Source organism: Chlorocebus sabaeus, chromosome 27 (assembly GCF_047675955.1).
Source record: "Chlorocebus sabaeus isolate Y175 chromosome 27, mChlSab1.0.hap1, whole genome shotgun sequence".
NCBI lineage: Eukaryota > Metazoa > Chordata > Mammalia > Primates > Cercopithecidae > Chlorocebus > Chlorocebus sabaeus.
In genome coordinates, this window is record NC_132930.1 from 5,045,381 (window position 1) to 5,054,338 (window position 8,958).

At 36.1% G+C, this 8,958-nt stretch overlaps 1 non-coding gene across 1 annotated transcript; it reads right to left on the reverse strand.

The window, feature by feature from the left end:
• Positions 1-550: 550 nt before the first annotated feature.
• LOC119627810 (U6 spliceosomal RNA) lies at positions 551-657 on the reverse strand. The gene has a single exon (XR_005244036.1). It is a non-coding gene; the product is annotated as a U6 spliceosomal RNA (small nuclear RNA).
• Between the last annotated feature and the right edge of the window lie 8,301 nt (positions 658-8,958).

Here is an 8,958-nt window from a genome sequence, read left to right on the forward strand (position 1 = left end):
CATGCTTACCCCTTGTCTTAACACTAGCAAAATGGTGGGATTATAGTGACTGATGTAGGCCTATTAAGTTTCATTCCCTGATCTTTCCTCACATATCTGTTCAGTAGACATAGTTGGGATAATGTTAACAATATCAAGAGCCAGTGATGGATATCAAATAGGCCAGTCACACTCTGTGCCTACATTTCAATCAATGGATCAGAATTGAGAGTATGGAGACATTTACTGTAATATTTGATTAAAATACATTTTTTAATCAATGGAGTAAGGAATGAATAATTCAATAACTGGTATTGGGATAATTGCCCCTATCATTTGGAACAACAGTTTTAAAAAATTATATTATTCATTATAATTTGTAATAAAAGAAATGTCAAATTGAATACTAATTCCAAAGTAGACTTTAGAACAATAAAATGAGTAAAATAAGATAGTAAAAAATTTTTTTAAAGCTTTAACTGGAGAGGGTTATTATGAAAGGACCATAAAATCTTGTTTTTATTTAATTAATTGGTTTATTCATTTATTTATTGTGTTTATTTTTGAATAAATTTTAATGGAACACCTCATGAATTTGTATGTCATCCTTGTGCAAGGACCATGCTAATCTTCTGTGTATCATTCCAATTTTAATATATGTGCCACCCAAGTGAGTACTAACCATAAAATCTTAGTAAAAAATAACAATTCCTGTGAATATTTGAAAATTTAAAATTATTTTAAAGCAAAGGAAAAAGTCATTAAAATAAAGACTAGATTTATTAAATGCTACATCTGTCTAAGAAAATGAATGTATATTTGCTCATGCAATCAACACTGACAATCTAATAAGATACTTCTACTACAGTAGTTTTCTCTATGTACATAGATAAACAGATACACAGGGGGTTAAGAAATAGCATAAGGATATGGAGTAAGTGGAAGAGTTAATATGAGTTCGTATAAAAATTACATACTCCTTTCCATTAGAAATTACTTTCACTAGGAATTATACTAAAAACAAAATCAGACTGCAAAAATATGGGTGCACAAGAGTATTTACTCATAATACATTTTAGAATAACACTATTTAGAAACTGCATAAATGTACATCATAAGGTTTGGATAAGTTAATGTGATATATCTACAGCAGGAAAATGGGGAGAATAGAAGACAACTAAAATAGTTGAGTGCTGGGGATGAGAACATGGAAACTGGGAAGAAATGAAGCAAGAGATTCATTTCATTTCATTTTTTGTTTTTATGTTTGCCCTAAACTACGGATTGCCATTTAAGTTTAAAGATTATATATTTTGCTTTATAACAAATTTAATTATTTTGCTTAAAGTCACTGCATTGCATGAATCGTAGCCCATTTATGTAAATTGTTACGTGTGTATAAAAAGATGTCTACAAGAAAAATTGTAGAAATGCTAGCAGTGATTTATTTATGAGATTTCAGGTGGTATGTATTTATGTTTTCCATATTATTGGAATTGCTTTATATTGATACATACAAATATTTATAAATATGTATGTATTTAAATTTAAAACATAAAACATGACTTATTGTTTCAAACATGAAAGAAGGGCATGCAATATCACGTACATTAGATTCAATAGGAAAATGAATTAAGTTGACATGTAAATAAGTTTATCACAAACCTAAGGTTGTATTACAAATTGATGTGTGTAATTTATTTATTTTTTTATATTGTACGAGGTGCGTTGTAAGAAAATATACAGGGGATTAATTTTTTAAAAAACTAAATCTAATAAGAACTGAGCTGTTCTACTAAAGGAAAATAATTGCACGTTTATGAATCTCACATTTAAATTTAAATCAGTCAAAATGTTAATCTGCCATAACTTATCCTGCATCTGATATGGTCTTGAGTGTTATTTGTTATAACTTAAACATAAAATGCTGGCATACAAATCTTGATTTTTAGCTATATTTACTATAAAATACTATAATAAAAAATGGAGTCTATCTTGAATTCACTGAGGTATTAATTAATTAGAATATATACTGAATTCATGCTATATGTCAGGCATGGTATTAAATGTGAAATTTTAGGATGGGCACAGTGGTTCACCCCTGTAATCCTAGCAATAAGGTAGGCAGAGGTGGTTGGATCACCTGAGGTCAGGAGTTGAGACAAGCCTGGTCAACATGCCGAAACTTTGTCTCTACTAAAAACACAAAAATTAGCCAAGTGTGGTGCCACACAGCCATAATCCTAGCTAATTGGGAACCTGAGGCAGGAGAATCATTTGAACCCGGGAGACGGAGGTGCAATGAGCTGAGATTGTGCCACTGCACTCCAGCCTGGGTGACAGAGTGAGAGTCTCAGAAACAAACAAACAAAAAAGTGAAATTTTAAATATACAAGATCCCTGCTTTTACTTACATTCATCAAATATGCTTGTGTTTTACTAAGTTTCAACTGTTATAACATAAATACTATAAATTGGGTGGCTTAAACAACAGATATTAATTCCACACAGTTCCCAAGACTGAGAAGTCAAATTTCAAGGTGTTGGTGGGTGTCTGGGTCTCATTCAGACTTACACCATCTTGTGTTAGCCTCACATGGTGGAGAGAGAGAACTCTGCACTCTCTTTTTGTATACCAATCCCTTTAGGGAGGTTGCATCCTAGTGGTCTCATGTAAACCTAATTTTCTGCCAAAAGTGCTATTTCCTGAAACCATCTTATTAGAGGTTAGGGTTTCAACTTATGAATTTGTGGGGGTCACAAATACACAGTCTAGTATAGCTTGCTAATGAATGCATAATTGAAATTGAGAAGGCAATTCCATAGGAAAGGAATAAAATCCCAAGGGTGTTTGATTTAGAAACATGGTGAAAAATCTTATTTAGACTGTGAAGCAAGGAAAAATATTCTGAGGGAATTACTACTGAATTACATTACCTAGGGTAATTATAATATAGGTGTGTGAAAAATGTAAGAATTAAGGAAAGAGAAAAGAAACATGAAAGGTGGCTAGACAGTCAAAGACAGGTTTATTTTAAAGAAATACACCTGAGAGGGGATCTGGCCGAGTTTGGTCAGTGGCACATTCTCTTACAGATTAAGAATTTTTAAAAATTTTGGGTAGAAGAGTTTATCAGAGGATGGGACTGCTTCTGTGTCTTTTTGTTGTGCTTATGTGGAAGGAGGAGTTGTGTGCCTATTTCCATTTATCTTTTTTTTCTTTTTCTTTTTCTTTTTTTTTTTAAATTATACTTTAAGTTCTAGGGTACATGTGCACAACATGCAGGTTTGTTACATATGTATACATGTGCCATGTTGGTGTGCTGCACCCATTAACTCGTCATTTACATTAAGTGTGTCTCCTAATGCTATCCATCCCACATCCCCACAATACGACCTGGTGTGTGATGCTCCCCTTCCTGTGTCTAAGTGATCGCGTTGTTCAATTCCCAACTATGAGTGAGAACATGCTATATTTGGTTTTCTGTTCTTGTGATAGTTTACTGAGAAAGGTGGTTTCTAGCTGCATCCATATCTCTACAAAGGACACAAACTCATCCTTTTTTATGGCTGCATAGTATTCCATGGTGAATATGTGTCGCATTTTCTTAATCCAGTCTGACACTGATGGACATTTGGGTTGATTACAAGTCTTAGCTATTGTGAATAGTGCCGCAATAAACATACGTGTGCATGTATCTTTATAGTAGCATGACTTATAATCCTTTGGGTATATCCACAGTAATGGGATGGCTGGGTCGAATGGTATTTCTATCCTTGAGGAATTGCCACGCTTTTTCCACAATGGTTGAACTAGTTTACAGTACCACCAACAGTGTAAAAGTGTTCCTATTTCTCCACATCCTCTCTAGCACCTGTTGTTTCCTGATTTTTTAATGATTGCCATTCTAACTGGTGTGAGATGATATCTCATTGTGGTTTTGATTCGCATTTCTTTGATGGTGAGTGGTGATGAGCAATTTTTCATGTGTCTGTTGGCTGTATACATGTCTTCTTTCGAAAAGTGTCTGTTCAAATCCTTTGCCCACTTTTTGAGGGATTGTTTGTTTTTTTTCTTGTAAATTTGCTTGAGTTCTTCATAGGTTCTGGATATTAGCCCTTTGTCAGATGAGTAGATTGCAAAAATTTTCTCCCATTCTATAGGTTGCCTGTTCACTCTGATGATAGTTTCTTTTGCTGTGCAGAAGCTCTTTAGTTTAATTAGATTCCATTTGTCAATTTTGGTTTTTGTTGCCATTGTTTTTGGTGTTTTAGACATGAAGTCCTTGCCCATGCCTATGGCCTGAATGGTATTACCTAGGTTTTCTTCTAAGGTTTTTATGGTTTTAGGTCTCACATTTAAGTCTCTAATCCATCTTGAATTAATTTTTGTATGAGGAGTAAGGAAAGGATCCAGTTTCAGTTTTCTACTTATGGCTAGCCAATTTTCCCAGCACATTTTGTTAAATAGGGAATCCTTTCCCCATTTATTGTTTTTGACAGTTTTGTCAAAGATCAGATGGCTGTAGATGTGTGGTATTATTTCTGAGGTCTCTGTTCTGTTCCATTAGTCTTTTTTTCGTTCCATATCTCTGTTTTGGTACCAGTACCATGCTGTTTTGGTTACTGTAACCTTGTAGTATAGTTTGAAGTCAAGTAGCATGATCCCTCCAGCTTTGTTCTTTTGGATTAGGATTGTCTCGGCAATGTGGGGTCTTTTTTGGTTCCATATGAACTTTAAAGTAGTTTTTTTCCAATTCTGTAAAGAAAGTCATTGGTAGCTTAAGGGGGATGGCATTGAATCTATAAATTACCTTGGGCAGTATGGCCATTTTCACAATATTGATTCTTCCTATCCATGAGCATAGTATGTTCTTCAATTTGTTTGTATCCTCTTTTGTTTCACTGAGCAGTGGTTTGTAGTTCTCCTTGAAGAGGTCCTTTACATCCCTTATAAGCTGGATTCCTAGGTATTTCATTCTCTTTGAAGCAATTGTGAATGGAAGTTCATTCATGATTTGGCTCTCTGTTTGTCTGTTACTGGTGTGTAAGAATGCTTGTGATTTTTTCACATTAATTTTTTATCCTGAGACTTTGCTGAAGTTTCTTATCAGCTTAAGGAGGTTTTGGGCTGAGACAATGGGGTTTTCTAAATATACAATCATGTCATCTGCAAACAGGGACAATTTGACTTCTTCTTTTCCTAACTGAATACCCTTGATTTCTTTCTCTTGCTTGATTGCCCTATCCAGAACTTCGAACACTATGTCGAATAGGAGTGGTGAGAGAGGGCATCCCCGTCTTGTACCAGTGTTCAAAGGGAATGCTTCCAGTTTTTGTCCATTCAGTATGATATTGTCTGTGGGTTTGTCATAAATAGCTCTTATTATTTTGAGGTACATTCTATCAATACCGAGATTTTTGAGAGTTTTTAGCTTGAAGGGCTGTTGAATTTTGTCAAAGGCCTTTTCTACATCTTTTGAGATAATCATGTGGTTTTTATCTTTGGTTCTGTTTATATGCTGGATCACGTTCATTAATTTGTTTATGTTGAATTAGCCTTGCATCCCCGGGATGAAACCCACTTGGTCATGGTGGATAAGCTTTTTGATGTGCTGCTGGATTTGGTTTGCCAGTATTTTATTGAAGATTTTTGCATCGATGTTCATCAGGGATATTGGTCTAAAATTCTCTTTTTTTGTTGTATCTCTGTCAGGCTTTGGTATCACGATGATGTTGGACTTGTAAAATGAGTTAGGGAGGTATCCCTCTTTTTCTATTGATTGGAATAGTTTCAGAAGGAATGGTACCAGCTCCTCCTTGTACCTCCGGTAGAATTCGGCTGTGAATCCATCTGGTCCTGGAATTTTTTTGATTGGTAGGCTATTAATTTCAGAGCCTGCTATTGATCTATTCAGGGATTCAACTTCTTCCTGGTTTAGTCCTAGGAGAGTGTAAGCGTCCAGAAAATTTTCCATTTCTTCTAGTGTTCATAGTAGCCTCTGATGGTAATTTGTATTTCTGTGGGGTTGGTGGTGATATCCCCTTTATCATTTTTTATTGTATCTATTTGATTCTTCTCTCTTTTCTTCTTTATTAGTCTTGCTCGTGGTCTATCAATTTTGTTGATCTTTTCAAAACACCAGCTCCTGGATTCACTGGTTTTTTGGAGGGCTTTTTGTGTCTCTATCTCCTTCAGTTCTGCTCTGATCTTAGTTATTTCTTGCCTTCTGCTAGCTTTTGAATGTGTTTGCTCTTGCTTCTCTAGTTCTTTTAGTTGTGGTGTTAGGGTGTCAATTTTAGATCTTTCCAGCTTTCTCTTGTGGGCATTTAGTGCTATAAATTTCCCTCTGCACACTGCTTTAAATGTATCCCAGAGATTCTGGTGTGTTGTATCTTTGTTCTCATTGGTTTCAAAGAACATCTTTATTTCTGCCTTCATTTCGTTATGTACCCAGTAGCCATTCAGGAGCAGAATGTTCAGTTTCCATGTAGTTGAACAGTTTTGATTGAGTTTCTTTGTCCTGAGTTCTAGTTTAATTGCACTGTGGTCTGAGGGACAGTTTGTTATAATTTCTGTTCTTGTACATTTGCTGAGGAGTGCTTTACTTCCAACTATGTGGTCAATTTTGGAATAAGTGTGATGTGGTGCTGAGAAGAGTGTATATTCTGTTGATTTGGGGTGAAGAGTTCCGTAGATGTCTATTAGGTCTGCTTGGTGCAGAGTTGACTTCAATTCCTGGATATTCTTGTCAACTTTCTGTCTGTCGATCTGTCTAACGTTGACAGTGAGGTGTTATAGTCTCCCATTATTATTATATGGGAGTCTAAGTCTCTTTGTAAGTCTCTAAGGACTTGCTTTATGAAACTTAGTGCTCCTGTATTGGGTGCATATATATTTAGGATAGTTAGCTCTTTCTGATGAACTGATCCCTTTACCATTATGTAATGGCCTTCTTTGTCTCTTTTGATCTTTGATGATTTAAAGTCTGTTTTATCAGATACTAGGATTGTAACCTGTGTCTTTTTTTGGTTTCCATTTGCTTGGTAGATCTTCCTCCATCCCTTTATTTTGAGGCTATGTGTGTCTCTGCATGTGAGATGGGTCTCCCGAATACAGCAAATTGATGGCTCTTGTCTCTTTATCCAATTTGCCAGTCTGTGTCTTTTAATTGGACCATTTAGTCCATTTACATTTAAGGTTAATATTGTTATGTGTGAACTTGATCCTGTCATTATGATATTAGCTGGCTATTTTGCTCATTATTTGATGCAGTTTCTTCCTAGCATCGATGGACTTTACATTTTGACATGTTTTTGCAATGGCTGGTAACCGTTGTTCCTTTCCATGTTTATTGCTTCCTTCAGGATCTCTTGTAGGGTAGGCCTGGTGGTGACTAAATCTCTAAGTATTTCCTTGTCTGTAAAGGATTTTATTTCTCCTTCACTTATGAAACTTAGTGTGGCTGGATATGAAATTCTGGTTTGAAAATTCTTTTCTTTAAGAATGTTGAATATTGGCCCGCACTCTCTTCTGGCTTGTAGAGTTTCTGCTGACAGATCTGCTGTTAGTCTGATGGGATTCCCTTTATGTATAACCTGACTTTTCTCTCTGGTTGCCCTTAACATTTTTTCCTTCATTTCAACTTTGGTGAATCTGACAATTATGTGTCTTGGAGATGCTCTTCACAAGGAGTACCTTTGTGGCGTTCTCTATATTTCCTGAGTTTGAATGTTGGCCTGCCTTACTAGGTTGGGGAAGTTCTCCTGGATGACATCCTGAGAATGTTTTCCAACTTGGTTCCATTCCCCCGTCACTTTCAGGCACACCAATCAGACGTAGATTTGGTCTTTTCACATAATCCCATATTTCTTGGAGGCTTTGTTCATTTCTTTTTACTCTTTTTTCTCCACACTTCTCTTCTCACTTCATTTCATTCCTTTGATCTTCAAACGCTGATACTCTTTCTTCCAGTTGATCGAGTTGGTTACTGAAGCTTGTGCATTTGTCACATAGTTCTCGTGTTATGGTTTTCATCTCTATCAGTTCTTTTAAGGTCTTCTCTGCATTGATTATTCTAGTTATCCATTCATCCATTCTTTTTTCAAGGATTTTAGTTTCTTTGCGCTGGTTACGTAGTTCCTCCTTCATCTTTCTACAGCAGCAGGCATATTCCCCAAGTCTGCTCTTAGCTTCCGTATCTCAGTGCACCTGAATGGAAAGGAATGTGCTTATTAAAGCCCACTGTTTTACTGGGGCCCATTGTACGAGGGTGAAGTTTGGCAGTTAACCAAGAGACTTTCTCCCCCACTCCCTCTGTGCCTCAGCTGTCTTGTCTGTGTTTTACTGTTGGCTGTTTCTGGCTGAGGGACTGCTTGTAGTTAGAAGAGAAATGATTTACTTGAAATGCATGAGACTAGAAAGGGAACTGGAACTTAAGGAGGTGGCATTTGTCCGAGATGATGGTTCAATACTCCTGCTCTGTCAAAAAGAAGGTTAGAGCAGAAGCATTGCCCCTGCAAAGGAAAGGCCCTATACTCTTGGATGAAATATTGCATAGGAAAAGACTACATGAAAAATTCAAAGTCCAAAGGCCGAAGTGCACATCAAGGGGAAATGTGAGAAAGTGTTTTAAGTTCATGAGGCAGGCAGGCAAGTCACAAAGGTTATACTGTCTTGTAGGCCGCACTGAGAAAGGCACAGAATGTTGGTTTAAGTGACAATTATGCAGAGTAAATTAATGCATTTTTAATTTAAAAATTGCTCTGGCTGCATTGTGGAAAACAAATGAGAGGATGCATGCTGGTCATGGAAAGCCCAGGTGACAGGCTGTTAACACCTTTCTTGTGGACTATGTATATCCTTTGCTTCTGTTCTAAATCACAGTTAGAACCAGTTTACAATCACAATGTTTCCGTCACATGATAATTGAGTCAAATAAACCTGTGACACAGATTTGATTGAACTTTTCATAATTG